Genomic DNA, 23,228 nt, shown 5'->3' on the forward strand with positions numbered 1-23,228 from the left:
GATTTGCAAAAAACACATGATACCTACATGTGCAATCTTTATATACCAGCATTCCACATCATGGAGGTATTGAGGCCATAAAATATTAGCATGTTGAATATGAGCACTACTCAAAGGAACATGAGGAATTTTTGTTAAATTTGATGAAGTTAGAATTGAACAACGTTTTCTATTTTGGAAAAGACTGCTACCTGCAGGTAAAGGGCACAGCGACGGGTACTATATTTGCTTTGGTGTACGCTGACCTATTTATGGGGTATTTAGAGTGCAATTTAATTTATAATATTGACAATCCATTCAGGAGTAAATTGGTGATGTGGAGACGCTACCTGGACAACTGTTGGGCAGTTTGGTCCTGTTCATTAGTAGACTGGAACTTATTTGTAGAATACCTCAATTTTAATGTATTTGACATTCATTTTGTAGATAGAATAGAAAAGACATCTATTGACTTTTTGGATGTACATGTAGAGAAAGCTGATGATGGCAGTATCAATACAGGGTTATATAGAAAGCCCTTTACAAAAAAATTCATTACTAAAAGCAGATACTTGTCATCCGAGACATACTATTAGTAATATACCTAAGTCCCAATTTAGGATGCTACAACAAATTTGTAATAAGGATGATAATTATAGGACTGAGGTCAGTCAGATGAGTAAAAGATTTTTGGAACGGGGATATAATAGTCAACACATTAAAAAAGAAGAGGTAGTGCTAACATTAAAAAGGAAATTAATACAAAGAAATACCCACAGTCAAGAACAGGTAGCTGAACAAGTTAAACCTAGATTGAATATCACATATGGAACCAACACATTTAAAATACATAATATTATTGATAAATACTGGCATATCTTGAAAACAGATGAGATTTTTGATGAGTGTTTAGATGAACATTGTGTTTATGGATACAAATGGGTAGACATATTGGGGAATCTTTGTCTTGGTTCAAAAAGATGAATACAGATGATAAATGTGAGCAGAATACAATCAGAGGTAGTAACCCTTGTGGAAACTGCACATACTGTAAGGTGATTTTAAAATCAAAATCATTTACATCTATAAACACTTCTAAGGTATTTGAGATTAGGAAATTAATAACATGCCGCAGTGAATGGATAATTTATATGCCAATGCGGAACCTTTTAAGTAGGGCAGACATCATGGTCATTTATTTATTTATTATTTATTTATTTATTTATTTTATCAGTACATTTAAGTGACATAAGATGTCAACTTACGAGGAGTGCCTTACTTAAACATATAAGTGAACATATATCTGCTAATTTTGTATTTGTGGGCATACATTCTATATGGAACACAAATTTGTCTGAAGTTCAAAACCACACTTTTTTAGATAAGAAAGAAAGGTTTTGGATTATAAATCTGGGAGCATTGTATAAACCTGGGTTGAATGAACATTTATAAGAATGTGCATGTTATGTGCTTGTGACATGTGACTTTTCATGTTTTTGGTGAGACTTATTTGAGTTTAATAGTGGATGGATCCACTCGCAAGGGAGACATCAAAAACTGAAGGGGAACGTATTTAATATATATATTGTTTAATGGGAGTTGATTTCACCCAGTGTCTTTAAGAACTGGGTATATAAATGTATGCATTGCAAGGGACTGTATTATTCCACTGAGGATGTCAGGGGGCGAAACCGGTTTGTAGTTTCTTGTTGCTATGACTGTTTGTCGGCCTTGGGCTTTTGTCAGAATTGGCATTTGCCTGAATAAATGATGATGCTGAAAGCATTACCTGGACTTTATTTTGTTTTCATTACAATTTCAGTAATGTATATAATAAAGTGGTGCTGGACTATTGTTTTTGGTGTGTTACATGTTGGTACAGTCCGAGCATACAGTGGGCCTACGTGCACCAGAAGCTTGTTGGGGTATACATATATGTTTTTGTGTGTATAAACACACAAATGTACATAAATAAACTCCATGATCACACAACCATAGAAAAAGGCATTTTAAAAAATAAATGTATGACTGTAAAATTTTAAAAACCTTGCTTTCCATGATGAGATATCAGTCAGATATTTATGTGTCAGAATTCTGAAGTGTTAACTAAGTTTTCTCAAAATAACTTGTAACTGAAGTAAATTGACTCTTACATTAAGAGCTGTAATACTTACCTTATAGCTTTAGGACACCTTAGGAAACCTTGTAAACTGCAATAGCCCTCACGTTAGCCTCACGCTTTGGGCTCTCTTCGCTCCCCTCCCTGCCCCCAATTCCCTCCTGCCCCCAGTACCTCTAAAGTTATAGTACTATAGCCACTCCCCCACTTTCTAGATCCTATCTGCTTTCATCTGGGATAATTCCACCCACCCCCATTCTACTACCTACATTTTAATAGCACCTATTAGCTTTCATCTGGCATTCTTCCATCCCCCTTCCCGTACCTTTACCTCACCACTCTATCTTCTGGTGTTGCATCACCAGGTAAACAGTTCCTTATCTCACTAGCTGAATCACAGATAATGATATACTCCTCTTTACTACCCCTCTTGTTCACACCATACCTCCTTACCTTGTATGAAAACCAGTTTCTCATGGGATTTCAGGACCCAAAAGGCCATACTATCACCCCAGCTGTAAATCCTTCCACCTTCAACCATACTTACAGTACCAGATCCTATCCAACATCTTGTTCAGTCTATCAACATCTCAACCCCAGGCACATTAGCTCTAGATCCAAACACTACCACAAACTAATAAAGAAATTCCTGAAGTTCATCATCAAGTATAGACTCAACCTAATACTTGGTAGTGATATTCACCCCAACCCTGGTCCACTCACTTCAGATACACATACCCCCTCTACTTGCAATCTAAGCTACAAACCTACAATTAATAGGCCAACTAACTCTCTCCTAGTCTGTCATCTCAATATTAGAATTATTAATAACAAGGTACATGAATTGCATGCACTTCTGGATGTCCACTCCCCTGAGATTCTCTGTTTATCTGAAACCTGGTTAAAACCTAACACTAAAGACAATGAAGTGTTACCACCTGGGTACAACATACACAGGCTGGATCATGCTTCGAGGAAGGGGGGTGGGGTAGCTGTACTTTATAAATCTGAGTTGAATGTCACCATAGATGTAATACAACCTCCTCAGATTAATAACTCAGAGATTCTTGCCACCAAATTGCAACTTAATAAAAATAAATGCATTAATATCATCTGTATGTACATTCCCCCAGGTAACAATATATCTACATCTGAAGATATCCTGCACTGGCTATCACGTAACTACCCCCAAGAAACCCTACTACTTGGAGACTTTAACATAGACTGGGGCACCTGTTCCTCAGAATCCCCAACCACCCATATTAACCTGCATGCATTTACATGAATCATATTCACCCCTACCAGGATAGGTAAACCCAACCAAAAAGAAAGTATACTTGACTGGGTACTCATAAACAGTCACCCCAACTGTGCACCTCTGGAACCCTCCTTAATGGCCTAAGTGATCACCTTCTCACATATGTAATTAAGCACAAAACCATTAATTCCCAACAACCCTTACTCAGAAAGGTTAGAAACAATAAAAACTATGACCCTGCCAAATTCCAACAAGAACTAAACTCATGTAATTGGTCTATTCTAAAACACCTCCCCTTAGAGGTAGCAGTAGCATACTTTAACAACAAATTCCTTGAGATCCTTGATTTGCATGCACCTGTTCGTTCAAAGAGAACCAAGGCAAAAACTGCACCATGGCCTTCTATAGAGTCTAAACTCAAAATTACCCTCAGAAACAAAGCATGGGCTTTATGGCATTCTTCTAAAGACCCTCAAGATCACATTAAATACAGGCAATCCAGGAACAAAACCAAAAAATCAATTTTACAAGACAAAAAGCAATACTACTGTAATTTACAGACAGTAAATCAAAATAACCCTCGGAAGTTTTGGGCAGGTTTAAATAATCTACTACATCCTGAACAAACTTCAACCCCAATCCCTGCTACTACTATTGATAAAACCCCTGAAGATGTTTCTGATAGTTTTAACCAATTCTTTACTGAGACAATTCAAGCCCTAGCTAGCCAACTACCTCCTAGCTCCCCTGGTCCTGAAAGTAGCACCCCTAGAAACCTACTCGCGTTCAGCTTCCAACCAGTCACCATTTCACTTATCCGTACCTTGATCAAAAAATTAAAACCCACTACACTTTCTGCTGATCAACTCCCTGCCGAGTACCTACAAAAATCAGCTGATGCTATTGCTTACCCCGTCTCAATACTAATCAATCGAACCATAGTAGAAGCTAAAATTCCCACCATCTGGAAAATATCCTATGTAATCCCACTTCACAAAGGAGGCAGCTCTACTGAATTCTCCAATTATAGGCCAATAGCTATACTCTCTCCACTTGCAAAGATTATGGAAAAATGTATTCATAGACAACTCATGCATCACCTAATCCAAAATCGCCTTATGGCAGACACTCAGCATGGCTTCTGTCCTCATCACAGCACTACTTCAGCCCTCCTAGCCTTTACTAACACCATAAACCATAATCGCAACAATAATTATATATCATCAGCCCTCTTTTTGGATCTTTCCAAGGCATTCAATATGGTTGATCACCAACTTTTAATCCACACCCTGCAAACATTCTGTCTAGATACTGGAGCCCTCCAATGGTTTCAATCCTACCTGAATGGTCGACAGCAGGCTGTCCTCTGGCAGAACAAACTCTCTAACCTTCTACCTAACACCCTTGGAGTACCACAAGGCTCTATACTAGGGCCCTTGCTGTTCTCCATCTTCATTAACAACCTTTATACCGTCATCCCAAAAGTCAGCTGTATCCAATATGCTGATGACTTTACTCTGATTTGCTCAGCCACATCTCCAGTAGAGTTATGGTCAGCTACCCAGACCACCTTTAATACAATAGAAAACTGGCTTTCTGAACATCGTCTGATCCTAAATCCCAAAAAAACTAAAATGCTGTTATTTTCACCAACACATAGGTCTACCGCTTTCACCTTTACCATAAAATCAAATGATGGCACAATAATCTCCCCTGACCCATCTACAAAACTATTAGATGTCATCATAGACAATAATTTAAAATCTGACCTACATGTTAACCAAACTATCAAAACCATCAATAAAAAACTAGGGTCACTTTACAGAATAAAAGCCTTCCTAACCCCTCCAGCTAAAATTGCCATAGCTCGCTCTCACCTTCTTTCAACCCTTCTGTATGCATCCCCTCTACTCTCGAATTTAAACAAGACTGACCTTAACAAACTCTCAATTTGCTACAACCACATTGCCAGGTTTGCCACTGGGCTGCCTTTTAGGACACATCATTGCATCAATCTAAATCAGCTTGGGTGGGTGGTACCCAACTGATTATGGCCTATAAAATCCTCTATAATCCAGACAATATTCCTGCACTTAAAAATATTATCACCCCCTATAACAATCCTAGACCGCTTTGATCCTCTAACAAACTACTAATTCAGACTAGCAAAACTAATAACACAGCCGGTGATTCTCTCTTTGCAAACTCTGTAAGTAGATCCTGGAACTCTCTTCCAGCTGATATTACCTTACATTCCACCTTAGGTCAATTTAAAACTAGACTCAAACAACATTTGTCACTTAACTGGCTATGTCAATGTATCAAGCCGGGCTAACTCTCTCTAGAATGTGTAAAAATCTGTTAGCCAGTTTACTGTATAATTTAATTTAATCCTGACTTGTGCTCAGGATTAACTGTAACCTGTGGAACTTGTTTAACTTGCTTACTTATGTAATCTCTGTAAATAGTCTGTTTGTAATATGTAATGCTGGTACTATGTAATGCTGTATCTGCTTACCCTTGGAGCTTTTCTCTCTGGGCCTCCGCTGAAAATGAACATGCATCCAGTCGGACTATCCCGGTCAACAAATGTAAAATAAAAAATAAATAAAAAAATAAATAAGGTTAACAAAAAGATTGCATATGTTTTAAATACAGCAGCAAAGACTGCATCCCTGACTTTCAAGAGTTTATGGTACATTTCTTTATGTATTTCTGCAGCACTCTGTAAGGCTTGGAATGCATTATTAGCTAAAAGTAATAGCCTTAGCTTTTTAATGTAATAGCTAAGATTAGGATCCTTTGTGTCTGTAGACCTGCTTTTTATTCCAGAAGCTCAGACCTTCATTCAGGAATGAGAGAGGGTAAAGTTATGGAAAACTTATTTAATGTTTCATATTATGACTTATTTAGATCCTACCCTTCTGTTCAGAGATGAAAAGCAACCTTTTGTCTAAAAAGAAATCCTTTTACACAGAATGCCTTGTTTTTATTGGTAGTCATTAGGTTAGAGCCATAATTGAAAGGGGAGAGAGGGAAAGGGTATTTTTAGTTTAGAGGGCATCTCTGTGGAAATAAAACATTGACTAAGATTAGACTTCCACAAGTTAAGGAAAATCCTTCACGGGCAAGTGACTCCTTCCTTCCTTTCGTGTAGGGACTTCCACTCAGTTCCGAACATAACATGACCCTTTAGGGACATAAAGTAAAAGTTTATGAGAAATGAACATCATTTTGTGAGGATTTATGACCAGAATAAATGCAGTGAATGGTTAACAGGTAGTGGTGTTCTTTTTCATCTTTCTTGCTGTAGGTAAAATTCCAGAAAGATCTATATTAATTCTAGCTTTAACTAGGCCTTGCTGAAAAGACATCTCAAGGAAGGTTATAGAAAGAGTTCCATTTTACTTCAAGGAATCAGGCCTCATTCTTATTACTGCATTTGTCAGATCCCATAAAGTACTAGAAGATAACTTTAAATCCTAAGGACATGTATTCATGCAGAAGATTTCTCAAATTTTGAATGGATGGGGATAATTTTTGGTCTCATTGGAATCACCAGAATGTTTTTTTTTTTGTCTAAGTGAATGCCTTCTACCATAGCAGCTTTCTGGTCAAAGGGTATTGAAACACACACCCTTATCTAGATGACTGGTATAGGCCATTTCAAAAGAACAACTTTTAGAGGACTTCAGTTGAATTTTTTTCCTTTTCATATTTCCTGTTTCACCATCTGCGACTGTGAGTAAAGTCATATTTTATGTTCTATCTTCTTTTAGGAATGCAGTTGGGCATGATATCAATAAGGATTTATCTCTCTCTGGATAAAAAATAATAATATGTTTTTACTTTTCCAGTTGGTAGCAGTCAGGGCTACCTTAACTCTTCCTTTGCTGTAGTGTTATGATGGTGCATTATGGAAGAATTCATTTGAGAGACTTTCTGTATTACCTAATAAATCTTTGAAATTAGGCAGTCTTCTTAGAAAAGAAGCTCCTTTCTCTTCCTCTTGTTCTCAGAGAATTGCAGTGACAAGTAAAAATGGATGTTAAGTTGTCTATCTCGCCTTCATTCTTGCTAGTTGGGTTCGGAGCCGATCTTCGGCTCCGACTCGGCCATCTTCTAAAGCTCAAGAGCTACATACTGGCTCGAGGTCTCCCCATATCCCATGATGCCTGGCGCTAGAAACCCAGATCTCATTTGCTGCTTCTGCTGCGAGGTTGCTCTACTGGCTTAGGTCGTATAAAACTTTTATATTGTGTCTTTTCTGTCATAAAACTAATAGTTTTATCATAGAAATTCTCGTTTAGATATATCTTTGGTATTATAGTTGTGTTCATGTCTGAATCCTTGTCTTTTCCCCTCAGAAACTTGTTTTTATTTAGGGAGTTTCCCCTCCCACTTTTCTCTTTCCTCTTAAGGTTTTCTGTTTAAGTTAGAGGATAACCTTACCTCTAAAAGGTTTCCGGTTAAGTTGGAGGATAACCTTTTTTCTCCCTATCTCCCTTAAAAAAAAAAAAAAAGAATTCCTTTATTACTGTTAGTTAGTTTAGCTGTAGTTAATTATTGTTGTTGTAGTGTAGTTGGTTCTGGTAACTGTAGTGTATTTTTATTGTGGTTAGTTACCTTAACCCTTTGGTGTGTGTGTTTTTTCCTTGGTTTTTCTTCTTTCAGGATGTCCAAGGATCCTAAGCCGTCCGGATTCAAGAAGTGTGACTCATGCTGTCAGAAGATGTCTCTGACAGATGGTCACACTTCTTGTGTTTATTGTCTGGGCATCGTGCACCTGCAGGACTCTTGCTCAATTTGCCATGCGTTCAGTCCAAGAGTCCTACAGGAGCGCAAAAACAAGTTGATCTTGCGGGGTCTGCTTAAACCCCAAGATTCACTGGCGAAGGCTCAGCCCGTGAAATCTTCTAGGCCCCCTAAACCTTCGGCTCCCAGTTTGGAGGCGTCATTGGGTGAAGCCATACCATCCATCTCAGCTCCGGCTGGAACCGATGTTCCTCCCTCCCTCCCAGTCGGCTCCGACACGTTCTTTGGAGCCATCTGAGAGTCAAAAAAGGTCCAGGTCTCCTTCTCTGGAGTCAATACGTTCGGCTCCGAAGTCGCCTCTGCTCCAGTCAGAGCGTAGTCATCGCTCATCCCACTCTTCTCAGTCCTCAAGACTTTCGGACCATGACTTGGAAAGAGTGGTCAGTAGGCTGTTAAAATCGCAGGCCCTAGCCAAAATGTTGTCCAGCCCCCCTCATCAGGCGTTGGCTCGTCTACAGCTGTAGATATTCCTCCTCCGATTCATCCTATGAGCTCAGAGTCGGAGTTCGTTGGGGTTCAAGTCGTGGAACCATCGGCTCTGATACCTTCTCCTTCAGTTCCATCGTCGGCTCCGATCCCTTCCATGGTACCGTCCCTGGAGGGATCTGGGCGCCGAGACTCCCTCGTTGGCTCCGAGGGGGCGAGTGGCATCGGACCATTGTCCGACCTTGCTCTCCCCCTCGGCACTTCAGCTCAGGTCAGCTCAGCTCCCACATCTGCCTCGGAGCCGTCCTCCTCGGTACGGGGAGGGGTTCTGGTTTCTTCAGAACCGGAGCCATCTCTGCATCTGGGCAGGGACACCTTCAAGGTGGTGAGGAGTGTACTGGCCCCAGAGTCAGTCCCACGATCGACCCCATCGGCTCCTCCCCCTAGGGTGCCTGCGTCAGCCTCTGCTACTCTTCCAGACCCCAAGCATGGGGATCCAGCGCTCCAGGACACCCCTTTGGGTGTATCCTCCTCTTCCGAGGCCTCCCCTGACCATTCAAAGGAGCCACCTCACAAGAGGAAATGCAAGAGGAAGCATGTTGACTCCCCCGAGTCTGTCACATCAGATACTGACTTAGAGGAGTCAGAAAGGTCCCCAAGATCCCCCTCTGAAGATGTCTCCTTCTCAGACATCCTTGAGATGCTTAGGCAGAGGGGGAACTGGACTGCCCTAAGCCCTTCCGAGGATGAGTCGGTATTCCTGGATGCGTTTGGATCCCGACCTTCCACCTCCTGGGTGTCTCCGCCTTTCGACTCACTGATGTCTGTGGTGGCTCGGAAGGCATGGACGGCTCCAGACACAGTGGAACCGACCCCTAGAAGACCTGCCAAATTCATTTCTGCACCGCAGGACAAACAGTTCTTGACCAAAGGTGTCCCCGTTGATGCCATGGTGGTAGCGGTGGCCACAAAGAAGGAGTTGGCTGAAACTTCTTCATCTGTGCATCCCCCTAACAAGGAGTCCAGGATGATGGACAGATATGGGAAGCGGATGCTCTCTTCAGCGACCTTTTCTATGCGGTCCCTGAATTACCTGTGCCACTTTACCCGTCTTCAGAGGGATCTCCTGAAAGAGCTTGGAGGTACCCTCCAAGATCCATCAGCTGAGGGGGCCAAGGCTAAGGCAGCCTCTCAGCTGGCGACTCTTAATTCAGTAGTAAGCTCCTCCATGAGGCTCATTTCGTATGCAGCCGATGGGGCAAGTAGAGCCACAGGCACAGGTGTGGCCTTAAGGAGGCACGCTTGGATGTGGCTATGTAACTTTGCGGAACCTTTCAGAGCGTCTTTCACCAACACTCCTTTTGATGGTTCCTCTCTCTTTGGATCACAGGTGAAGGATACCCTTACCAGGTGTGAGCAGGAAGGCAAGACTCTCTCTGCCGTACAAGTCCGTTTTTCCACTCCTTCCAGACCATATCCCAAGGGTCAGAAGAGTGGAAAGATGTGGTTCTGGAAATCCCGGGGAGCCTTGCTGGACACACGTGGTGAGCTTCCCTCCAGGGGCAGAGGAGGGAACAATAACAGACGCAGCCCTCGTGGCAGAGGGGGTCCGCAAAACCAGGGCAGCAGAAAATCTTTCTCTGACAAGCCCTTCCAGCATCCCTGAAGGGTTGCCCGGCTGCTCACCTCTGGAGGCAGTCGGGGGAAGATTATTGCTGTACCCAAAAGCCTGGTAAGACACAACACAAGACAAATGGGTACAGTCCGTTATATCCGGAGGCTACAGAATTCCTTTTGTTCACGCTCCTTTATTGTCCAACAAGTCCCTTCCAGATGTTCCACCCAATCTAAGGGATCAAGCAGTTCAGGAAGTTTCAAAACTGCTAAGAAAAAGGGCCATCCAGCAAGTCCCGGCAGACCAGCAAGGATCCGGAATTTACTCAAGGTTCTTTTTGGTACCAAAAAAGACAGGGGACTGGAGACCCATTTTGGATCTCAGCAGACTGAACAGGTCTGTACAAAGAACGAAGTTTCAGATGGTCACGCTACAGTCCATTTTACCCTTTCTGGGTCAGGACAATTGGATGTGCTCCATAGATCTTCAGTATGTGTACTACCACATCAAAATGGACAGGCGCTCCAGAAGGTTCCTGCGCTTCCGGCTGGGAGCCAACCATTATCAGTTCAGAGCTCTGCCCTTTGGTCTCACCACAGCCCTCAGGGTGTTCACCAAATGTATGGCAGTAGTTACTGCTCACCTGAGATGGCAAGGATTCCAGGTTTTTCTGTATCTAGATGACTGGCTCCTCACTGCTACCACCAGGCATCACCTTCTGCAAGCCAGGGACTATACTATCCAGACGTGCTCCAGACTAGGTATCACTATAAATTTCGAAAAATCTGCTTTGTTGCCTTGTCAGTCTATCATCTTTATAGGCGCAAACTTAAATACAAAAGACAGGTTAGCCAGCCTTCCACCAGACAGGGTGTTAGTCATTCGGCGGCATGTCCAGGTCTTGTTACAATGCAAGAGAATTCAAGCCAGGTTCATCCTCCAAAGCCTGGGTCTCATGGCAGGAGCAATCATACTCGTCCCTCTGGCAAGTTTTCACATGAGGATCTCCAATGGCTTCTTTTCACCCAGTGGTCCTTCCAGCAGCTTCCCATGTCTCACATGATTATCATCACAGAAACATGCAAAAAGCACCTTGCATGGTGGATGGTCTCCTCATCAGTGCCCCTGGGCAGACCATTTGTACTTCCCCCTCCAGTTGCTATGGTGACCATGGATGCCTCCCTGATTGGGTGTGGGGGGGGGGGGGCATTATCAGGACAAAACAGTCCAGGGTACCTGGCAACCTCAAGAGTACCATCTGCGCATAAACGTCTTGGAGATGAGGGCTGTGCTTTTAGGATTGCAAGCTCTTCAGGACTCTCTTCCTACTGGGACAATTGCAATTCAAACGGACAATATGTCAGTAGTGTGGTACATCAACAAGCAGGGCGGAACCAGGTCCTACCCCCTATGTTGAGAAGCACTCAGACTCTGGCAGTGGGCGATCTCTTCCCAACGGTTTCTGACCGCAACGCATATCCCTGGGAAATCCAAAATCATAGCAGACAGGCTGAGCAGAGCTATTCTCATGCCTCATGATTGGTCTCTGAATCAAGTAGTAGCGGATCAAATCTTACGCAAATGGGGGCAACCTTGCTGTGACCTCTTTGCCACCCCCTTCAACAGCAAGTGCAGCAACATCTTCTCTCTCTCCTACCACATCCAGAGCATTCCCCCAGAGACAGTCTAGTCCACGATTGGCCTCAGGGACTTCTGTATGCTTTCCCTCCTTTTCCCCTAATTCCCAAGCTGATACAGAAAGCTACCATATTGGCTTGCAGAATGATCCTCATTGCTCCGTACTGGCCTCAACAAATATGGTTTCTGTTCCTTCATCATTATCTTATCGAGCAGCCTTGGACTCTGGACCCAGCTCCAGACCTCCTGATCCATCAGTCGGGTGGGCTGCATCATTCCCTACAATCTCTCAAGCTCATGGCTTGGTTGCTCTACTTCCAACCCTAGCCAGGCTTCCTGTTATCTCCCAGTTGGTGAGTGAAATCATTTTATCATCACACAAGTCGACCACTAGAAAAACCTACGCTAGTAAGTGGAAACGTTTTTCTTCCTGGGCAGAGGCTAAGAATATAGACCCCTTTTCAGCCCCTGTTCACCACATCCTGGAATTTCTTGTGGAGCTCTTTCATACTGGGTCCGCTTCCGCTACAATTAGAGTGCAGTTAGCTCCAATTTCAAATTTTCACATTGGCCTTTCAGAAAGTAGTATAATGTCTCATAAGCTTTATAAGGCCTTCCTCAGAGGAACCACTCTGCTCAAGCCCACGGTTAGAGATCCTGCACCCCATGGGATCTGAATTTGATTCTAGCCTCTCTAATTTTGCCCCCCTGCAGCTTCCTGTTCTTTGAAGTTTTTATCTTGGAAAACACTTTTTCTGGTAGCAATTACTTCAGCGAGAAGAGTTTCTGAACTGCAGGCTCTTTGTATCCATCCCCCATACCTAGTGTTCTACAAAGACAGGGTTGCTCTTAGGACTAATCCTGCCTTCCTTCCTAAGGTCTCTTCTGAGAATAACTTGAACCAGTCCATTGACCTTCCTGTATTTTTTCCCAACCATTCCAACAGGGGAGAATATAAGTTACATCAATTAGATGTTCACAGGCAACTGCGCTTTTATTTGCATAGGACTAAGGACTTCAGAAAATCAGATCAGCTTTTCCTCTCTTATGCAGAGGGCAAACAAGGCCTACCAGTATCAAAAGTAACTTTATCTAGGTGGCTGACTTCTATCATAACCTTTATCTATCAGCTGAGGAAGAAAGGATTGCCTGTTAAACCTAAAAGCCACTCCACCAGAGCATTAGCCACTTCTGTTGCGTTTCAAGCTAGGTTGCCCATAGAATCTATTTGTGCAGCGGCCACGTGGGCAAATCCTCATACTTTCATCTCACATTATAAGTTGGACGTGGTTTCCAGGAGCAGAGCTGATTTTGGTTCCACTGTTCTGAAGAGTCTGTTCCACTGAGCCACCCAGGATATTAGGTGCTAGGGATGCTGTCCCAATCAGCAAGAATGAAGGCGAGACAGACAACTTAACATAAAGAAGTTATGTACCTACCATAACATTCCATGTAAGTTGTCTCCTCTCGCCTTCTTTCTTGCGTCCCACCCTCCATCCCCCTATCCTACTAGACCGAGAAGAGTTTCTCTATGGATTTACACTGGCGGAGTCTTCTCTGGCTATCCCACTCTACCTATTAGTCTCTATAGTTGGGCTTATGTATGATAGGATAGGATTCCTTCATTATTTTGTCTGCTGTTAGTCTCACCAAACAAGATCTGGGTTTCTAGCACCAGGCATCATGGGATATGGGGAGGCGTCGAGCCAGTATGTAGCTCTCGAGCTTCAGAAGATGGCTGAGTCAGAGCCAAAGATCGGCTCCGAATCCAACCAGCAAGAAAGAAGGCGAGAGGAGACAACTAACATGGAACGTTATGGTAGGTACATAACTTCTTTTTTTAAGTAATGAGGGAAGGGCTTTTGTTTTTTTCCCTCAATTTCCAGTTCTTTGATGGATGCGTCAAATTATTGCTGGGGAACATACCTTAAAATTGCAAAACTGCTGCACTTATGATTTTCAACTAAAGTGAGACCATACATAAATATAAAAGGAGATGTTAATGTTGCAAATAGTGAGATAAAAGAGAACACTGGACAGCAGTAGTATGTTTGCATTCTGCATAGAATGTTTTGGCAGTAGCAGTTTGCCAGCTACCACTGCTGCTACAGCATTTTAAGTTATAAGAGACAGTATTTTAACAGTGAAATAATCACTATCTGATGCTATCTGTCATATACACCTCTAAGCAGACAAACTTAAAAGTTACTGCCACCTGTGTCAAACATTTAATACTACTTTCTTCCTAAACTGAACAAAAAACTAACAAAACTTTTTTGCAAACTGATTTTACAGAACTCCCCTAATTTTTGTATCATGTTTTTTTGCCCTTGTACCGAACACAAAGACCAAAATGAAAATAAAAGTCCAAGTGTACACAGCAGGTCCACACCAGTAGAAAAATATATATCCTTTTATTCACAAGTAGATTAAGCGCTTTCATCAGCTTATAGCTAAAGACTTCATCAGAATCTACTAAAAAATTCAGTGCCTTTAAATAGTTACAAAACACACACCACCTGATCAATTAACTAATTAACCCTTAAAAAACATACATTTAAAATTTAAACATAATACAGTTCTACTTATATTTAATAAAAACAGTTTCCCAATACGTATATATGTATTTCTAATATAAATCTAAACTAAATAGGACCTCAGCTTAAGTACACTACTGATACTGCAATAGTCATTTAACCCTGGACAAATATGTGCTTGTAACTTAATTTGCCACAACAATTCTTTAAGCTCCAAGATTTCCTTCCATGGCCCACCCTGGGGAATTTGACATACCTGCTCTACTGCAAAAAATAAAAATTCGTGGTCAGGAAACTGTTCTATATGTTTTGCCAGAGCATTAGTCTTTTTATGTTGTGTAATGTCCAAGGAGTGTTCCTACATACGGTCCCTAAAATGTCTCTGCATTTTCCCCACATAAAATTTGGGGCACACCCTACATTGGGCCACATGTCCAATGCCTTTGATGTTGCAGTTGCAATGAAAATTAGATCTAATCATTTGGTGATTAGCCACTAAGCTATCCCCTTGCATAATATGTGGGCATTGTGGGCAAGAACCACATTTGTAAGTACCATATTTCCTGAAACTAAGGTGTGAAGGAATGTTATTAACATTCTCAAGAAAATTCTTAATGGACTTGCCCTTTCTAAATACAATTTTAGGTTGTGTCCCTACATGTTCTAGGACCCCATCAAAACATCTAAAAATGTTCCAATTCTTTTTCAGGATATTTAAAATATCCACATGTTCATTGAAAAAAGTGGTAACAAAGGCCTTAAAAAAGTCAGAATTCTGCACAGCCCCATCATCACCCCTCAAACTGATATGTTCGTTATTTTCCCTTATTATAGGTCTATACACCATATTCACCCTTTTGGCACAAACCTCAGAAAAAATCTGTTGCACCATCAGGTTGGGATAACCACGTGCCAGCAACATGTTGACCAATTTTTCTCCCTCTTGTTGAAAGACATCTTCCTCAGAAACCATACTGGCCAATCTAACAAATTGCCCTTTTACCAACCCTTTTTTTTGATGATATGGGTGGCAGCTGGTAAAATGAAGCAGACTACTGGAATAGGTTGGTTTCCTAAAAATGTTGCTTGTGTATCTTTTGTTGACATAATCCTTTTTTAGTTCAACATCCAAATAATGAATAGTGTCAGAGTGACAGGTGTAAGTAAATTAAAAAAAAACAGTTGTTTGATTGCAATACTCTAGAAATTTACTAATCTTATATACAGGTCCTTCCAAAGCAATAAAAATGTTGTTCAAAAAGCAACAATACATATTCCAGTATTGCTCTTACCCTGAATCATCGAGAAACCTCCTTTCCCCTCCAGCATAATAATATTTGAAAAAATGGGGGCACAGGAGGCCCCCATTGCCACCCCACATTTCTGATGGTAATATTGGCCTTCAAAATACACAAAATTACAATTCAGTACAGTCTCCATAAATGTGGTTAAAACATAAATATCATTGTTTGAAAACATCACAGTAGCAACAATGTAATCATGAAACCATACAATCCCAATGTCATGAGGAATGACATTGAACAAATTGACCACATCATTGGTTAAAAATCTAATATCCTTCGAAAATGTCAATTTTCCAAACTTCCTTAGAAAGTCCCATGAATCCTTGCACAATTCCGAATGCACTTTCATACATTTTTTGATTTTTGTGTCAATAAACCTAACAAGGGGGTGGATCTTGACTTTTGAAGCATTAACTATCGGCCTTAATGGGGGATCCACAATGTTCTTGTGGATCTTGGGAAGTCCAGAAAAAGAGGGTACCACAGGGTGTTCACATTTAAGAAAGTCATACTCATCTGGGGTAATCACACCTTGATCAAACATGTCTTTAAGCAAATATCTGTACATAAGATAAATTAACTAAATTAATAGATGCTTCATCATACATAGTGTCTTCAAGCAACATGCCATTCATATGGTTAACATAATCAGTTTTAGTTATCACCACAATCCCCTCACCTTTATCGGGCTTCATAACTCTGATATTCTTGTCTGAACAGAGTTCCTTAAGTAAGCCCCTTTCACTTTTTGTCACATTAAAATTAGTTTCTGAATAAAAACCTTCCAACATTTTTCTAAAGTCAAACTCACAATTTTTTTTCAAAAATAATAAGGTGCATCTGCATAGGAGGATTAAAAGTGCTTTCCTGACAAGTTCCCGTGTATTATAAACCCCATTTTAAGTAAATTTAAAAATAGTGACAAATTAAGTTTTCTCAAAAATAATTTAAAATCAACAATTATATACTCTAAATGAGTTTTAACAGTGGGTACAAAATTTAGACCTTTGCTCAACATGTCACAGTGTTCTACCTTGAATGTCTGGTCTGTGTAATTATAAAGTTTAAAGTCGCCTTTTTCATTCAAAATAGTAACAGGTCCATTATTGGTCGTCACTGAATCATCAAAGGTTAGCTGAAAGCAAATCCCTTCCTGTGTTTCTAAAACATATAGAACAGTTTCCTGACCACAATTTTTTTATTTTTTGCAGCAGAACAGGTATGTCAAAATCCTCGGGATGGGCCATGGAAGGAAATCTTGGAGCTTAAAGAATTGTTGTGGCAAATTAAGTTACAAGCACATATTAGTAGTATACTTAAGCTGAGGTCCTATTTAGTTTAGATTTATATTAGAAATGCATATATATGTATTGGGAAACATTTTATTAAATATAAGTAGAACTGTATTATGTTTAAATTTTAAATGTATGTTTTTTAAGGGTTAATTGGTTAATTGATCAGGTGGTGTGTGTTTTGTAACTATTTAAAGGCACTGAATTTTTTAGTAGATTCTGATGAAGTCTTTAGCTATAAGCTGATGAAAGCACTTAATCTACTTGTGAATAAAAGGATAAATATTTTTCTAATGGTGTGGACCTGCTGTGTACACTTGGACTTTTATTTTCATTTTTTGCCCTTGTATTGTTTTTTGAAATCACAGAAGATTAGTCAGTCATTAATGCTACACATTTGAGTTTCATCCTTACTGTTCAGAAAATACACCTTGATTCCAGACTTGCTTTGTTTATTTTGTAACATTCCTGATTATGCCTCATATTTTTTTGCTTTGTCAATTGTGATTTTTATTTTCTTTGCTGTTAAGTTGCTAATGATGACACAGCATTAGAGTTTCATATTTAATGTTCAGAAAATGATTTTTGATGAAAAAACTATTCTTTTAACTTTGGGGGGGGGGTGTCAGAAAGTATAATAATACTAGCATATTATTGCTGTATGCTATAATAGCATCTGCATTCTAGACTGCAACTTGCGCACGATCCAATGTTCTCCATTATCACTCAAATGTCTTTGAAGGTGCTTTAGAAGTGACTCTACCAGGGTGTCTTTCAGATAGTCTCAGAAAATACCACATTGGTTTGGTACTTAAACAAACATGGGAAAACATTTTTCTACCAACTCTGCAAAATAGCAATGAATGCTTACAGCTGTATATTGTTAACAAATATTCATATCACTGCAGTTCATCTTTCTGTGAATTGCAATATTTTGGTTGACACTGTCATAATGGCATTTTACTGCTTGAATGGCAGTTGATTTGTCAAGTTTTTCAGCACTTGATACTCATATGGTCTCCATATATAGATCATTTTTAGCTCCTCTAAGAATGTTCAGCTTCATCCTTTTCTGTTGAGTGTATGGGATGCCATTACCTGTATTTGAGATGCGTCAGGTCCTTCTCTGTGCATTTCTTCTTTTTCCCCATGATCCAGCAAATGCTGTTTGAAAATAGTAAGAGAAGAATCTTCAATTATTTTCATAGCTCTGTTCCGATTGAGACAGAGTTCTCCCATCTTCCCCAGTTTGCTTGCTAAGTTTTGTTTACCTGCTGATAAGGATATTTTTTCCAACATCTCAGTAAAGTGCTCCATGCCTGTAGCCCCTGTGAGGTTAGGCTTTTGTGTCCTAATAGTTCTGACTTAACTCTGATATTAAAATTTTGAATGAAGTTGAGAAACCTTCCACTAGAAAGCTGTATTTATCAACACAATCAGGCAAGAGGGTTTTCTCTGTTAAATGTCAAACTGTCTGGGGTCTTAGATTTTTGTGTCTAACTTTTTTTAACAGGCATTGATCTACACTTCAGAGAAGGTTCACATTTCTGTACTATTTGTTCGTCTGCCATGGGATTCAACTCTGCTTGATATACCAACAGTAAATATATCACTGATTTTCAATATGTTTGAATGATATGAATATGTACTTGGCCACAATTAATGTGCTTTACTACAATCTCTGGGACGTCCAGCTGCCCTATCTGTTTCCGTATTACACCTTGTAGAAGTTTATATTTATACAAGGTCATTCCCTTACTCCTATTGTTGTTATATTATATTTGCATACCATCTAAAACTGCTGAATTTGACATTTAGTAATTCATTAGTGATGTTTATATTCTGCTGATGTCTTCTTTGTACTTTTAATAGTATTCACACTCTATTAGTAGTAATTATATTTCACTGTTTGCTCCATTCTTATACTTGCAGCAATGTCTATATTCTGAAGTCTGTTTTATTCATTATATTTTCCTAATTGGCCTGGGTCATGGCTGATAAGGGTTATCAGACCAGTTGATTTACAGATGTTAAGGGTTATCAAACTAGTTGACTTACCCATTTAACAAAAGAAAGAAAGAATAAATAAAATCAGTCAGCAAATCTTAGATTTTAACAAAGGATGTGACTCCTTGCCTGACTACAAATTTTGTTTTGGAGACACTTATAGAACAAGTCCTTGAACTGTTTCTTTATATTCTTTTACATTTTTTATTTGCTGGTAGTTGTTTCTTCCGCTAGGAAGTTAACTTTGCCACAGATGTTTATGGTTTTTAAACCCCGTAGATGGACTATAGTGTTCTATAAAGACATGGTTGTGCTTTCCATTGGCCTTTCCTTTATACTTAGGCCAGATGTTTCTTTCATTAAAGTTTTTTTACTTTTCTTCTAGTCACACTTTCAGAACTGAGGATGGAAGACTTTGCTTGTTACAGAGCCTTGTAAATATTTATAAGCCTACATTCTTAGCACATGTTTCTTCAGGACGTATAATCAAGTGATTGTTTTGTTTGCTAAGAAAAAAAAATGTGCAGCAGTTACTGAGCAAGACCATAAATGGCTTTCAGGCTGTATTGGTTTTCTGTTTTACTCTGCAATCAATCTGATTACACTAGGGCTCCTTTTGCTAGCTCACTGCTGCCTACATGCATGTAGTGGCAACATGGGTTAGAATTCATAGTTAATAGTGTAACTCAAGCTGCACAGATAAGCTGAGTTGCACTACCCCCTCTGTTAAGCAGTTCATAGTTATCATACACATTCTGAGAAACAATGCCTCTAATCTACATGAGTTTGAATTGCTCAGCTGAACAGTTTGAGCACCTGTTTACTTGAGCTTGCTAACAGGCTGTAAGCTGTACTAGTAAGTAGCATTAATACCTAGCAAACCACACTCAGGCACATACTTTCCCCAAACACATACACATACTCAGACCCAAACACACACACACACACACACACACACACACACACACACACACACACACACACACACACACACACACACACACACAAAACTCACATACTCTACATACCTCAATTGCGATTGGACAGGGGAGGCTAAGTGAAGCAGAATCGCTATATATTGCATCTCTGTTCTACTCATTTTCTCCTTTCTGACAGTAGGGACTGCACACTGGCACATAGTCATACACAGTGCACAGACACATACAAGAACACGTGCAAACAGAAGCACAGATAAAGACATGCACAGAGACATATAAACATCTAGTGCTAGCACACTGCATCCACTGCACATAAATACGCTTACATATACACACATTCAGAATAAGCATTCACATATGTACACTTGCAGAACTCATTCACACACAATCCCTATATGAACACACAAACACACTGAAAACATGTTCTCACACACTGTCTCTCTCTTACTTACACACACACACACACACACACACACACACACACACACACACACACACACACACACACACACACACACACACACACACACACACACACACACACACACACACACACACACACACACACACACACACACACACACACACACACACACACACCAATACTGCAGTACTTACCTGAATTAGAAGTCTGAGCAGGTAGAATCTACTCCACTTCAGCCAGCACGTATTCCATCCAAATGTAATGCATAGGTGTAGGCAGCTAAATTTCTATGCACCAGAATGCATTTTATGTAATGCTCTGCATTTAAATTGCTTAGTATGTGTGTCGATGAATCTCTGTAGTAAACAAATTGCCCTTCACAGCAGTGCACTAATCTGACCTCATTATCAAAGGTCATGCCTTACTGCATTTGTATATGGTGCCAAAACTCCCACCTCTCAGTAGAACAGTGCTGCACTACTGAGCAGTGAGGGCACTATGGACTGGGACAGCTTGCATGGTATGCAGATCAATTAACACAACTTTGTGTAACTTGCTAGCTGTCTATGAATGTCTCTCATGGTCTTCTGTCCACACTTTTGCCAGACATTGTAAACTAAATGCCCATTTTAAAGCTGGGAGGTTGCTGCCCCAGTGATTCAGAGTATACCAACAGGGGCTTCCTCTCCCCTGTAGTATTAGCATCTTGAAAATCTAACTGTACCCATGCTATTAAACCAATGCCAGACTAGGAATTATTCTCACTGTGTATGCCCCTACCTATCTTCTGTGCTCCTGGGTTTCTTACTCTTTTCAGGTCTTGCATAGTCTGCATTTTGGTTTGCATTGATTGCTCTTAACTGTGGTGCTGCTGATGTCAGATGGTCAACTGCTGTAAAAGCAGGTAGCAGTTAATTGTAGCTCACAAAATTGATCTGGTCAAGCATACAGCTTCAGTTGAAAAAAAAAAAGAAAAAGAAGACAGTAGGTGATATATAAGAAAACATAGAAGTGAAATCAGCAGTTGACTCTTACAGCGAATACTTCATACAGCTGTACTCCCCCCACCCAAAGACTGCATGTGATACATAAAACAATGGAAATGGATGAGATGGATAATTGTTATTACTTGGGGAACCTCAATGACAGATTTGACCTGATATCCATGGGACATTTGATTTAGGAAGTTTGCTATTAAATCTAAAAAAAAAAACGCCTGTTGAGAAATAATATATAGCTTTAGCAGTATATGTGTTTATTCTAAAACTATTGTCTTACTGGAATCTTTTATTTATTCTAAAACTATTGTCTTACTGGTATGTTTTATTATGCTTTTAATTGGTGTTAAATGCATGGGCCAAGATTCAGAAAACTTTTCCTAAGTTCACAGAAACTGCTTTGGCCAAAAGGGGCAATTTCTATAATCACAGGTAATGTAAAGTTGGGCTTGTTTTGCTCAGGCTGTGGATTGCATTGCATTACCGAAACTAAGTGGAAATTCCTTAAGATTCTAAGAGCAGGATGTTATTTCTTAAACTTATTTCACTGAACTGCACTTCTGAAATGCTTATAATTGTGCTATACAGTTGATCTACTACATTTTGCACTGTTATAAAGCTTTTTTTATTGTTTCACTGCATTTATGTACTGTTTTAAACTGTTTTAACTGTATTTTTAATTGCTAGATACTGTTTCATTACTCTAATTGCATGTTTACTGAATTACTTAACTGTAAACTGCTTTTTCATGCTGAGAGTTATATTTTCTGTTTGTGAGTGTTCTATCTGAGCTTTTCTGTGCATTTTTGATTTTTTGAGGTTTCTGTGTTCTACAGCTAGGAACTGTAATAGTGTGCATTACTATAATTGTCTGTCTACAGTTAAAAGCATTCTCTAGAATCTGCTTGCTCCTTGAATTGATCTGTTTTAAAACTTTTATTTAGTGGCTACAGCTAGGAACTGTAATTTTTCCCAGTCACCCTCCCTAGTGCTGTGTGTTGTTATACTTGATGGCTTTGCAGTTGCCCGCCCATACTGTATATTTGGTCTGTGACACTCCTCCCAGTCTAGTATCATTAGTTCATTCAATCTAATAGAGAACATTTGTAAAGGCCAAACCCACTCAGATTCTTAACGTTGAATTAACTTCTGTTCCAGCTTTCTCCATTTCCACTTTTACTGAAAAAAAAAAATCCTAAGCTTGCTTCCCCCCTTTCCTGTGGCAGGTCTAGTCCAGATATGGATTTGCTGTGTCCAGGACTGTTTGTGAGCTCCTAAGCCCCCCCACTTAACTGGGGTTAAACTATTCCTGGTGCCATAAAGTCTGTTCTTCAAATTTTCCCTTGCAACTAGCCAGCTTTTTAGTTTTAGCACTCAAATCTGTTTCTTTGAGCTCAACACTTGTTCAGAACTCATTGTAAGCACTAAATAAGTTACAAATTACTACAACACTCAACTTTCCTCACTTGTCTAGAGGAAAACAGTTTTTAGCACTTAATAAATAAGCACCTATTCAGGCTTTGTCTAACGGTCAGCTCCCAGTGTTTTCTCCTGTTTACCTGATGAATCTGGGCATCTTGGGACAATGCAGCAATTGCCTCACGTACACAGACAACCCTCTCCTCCTACCACCCAACACTACGACCTGTGAGAGATGCACTTATATAGCCAAACTGGAATCAAAGCTCTCTTCACCGAAGACTGGACTAGACAGTCAAGAGGAGAAGGTAAACACTTGCACTGCACCACACTCATCACATAGTCCCTCAAAACCTACATCACCAAAACACACACACACAGAAGCACAAATCACACACCTACATTTGCGGAGGCTCTCAGTACGAATCTGCCCAAACAACAGAGACCTCCAAAGCAGAA

This window comes from Protopterus annectens, chromosome 8.part0 (genome assembly GCF_019279795.1).
Source record: "Protopterus annectens isolate FY-2018-M chromosome 8.part0, PAN1.0, whole genome shotgun sequence".
Lineage (NCBI taxonomy): Eukaryota > Metazoa > Chordata > Ceratodontiformes > Protopteridae > Protopterus > Protopterus annectens.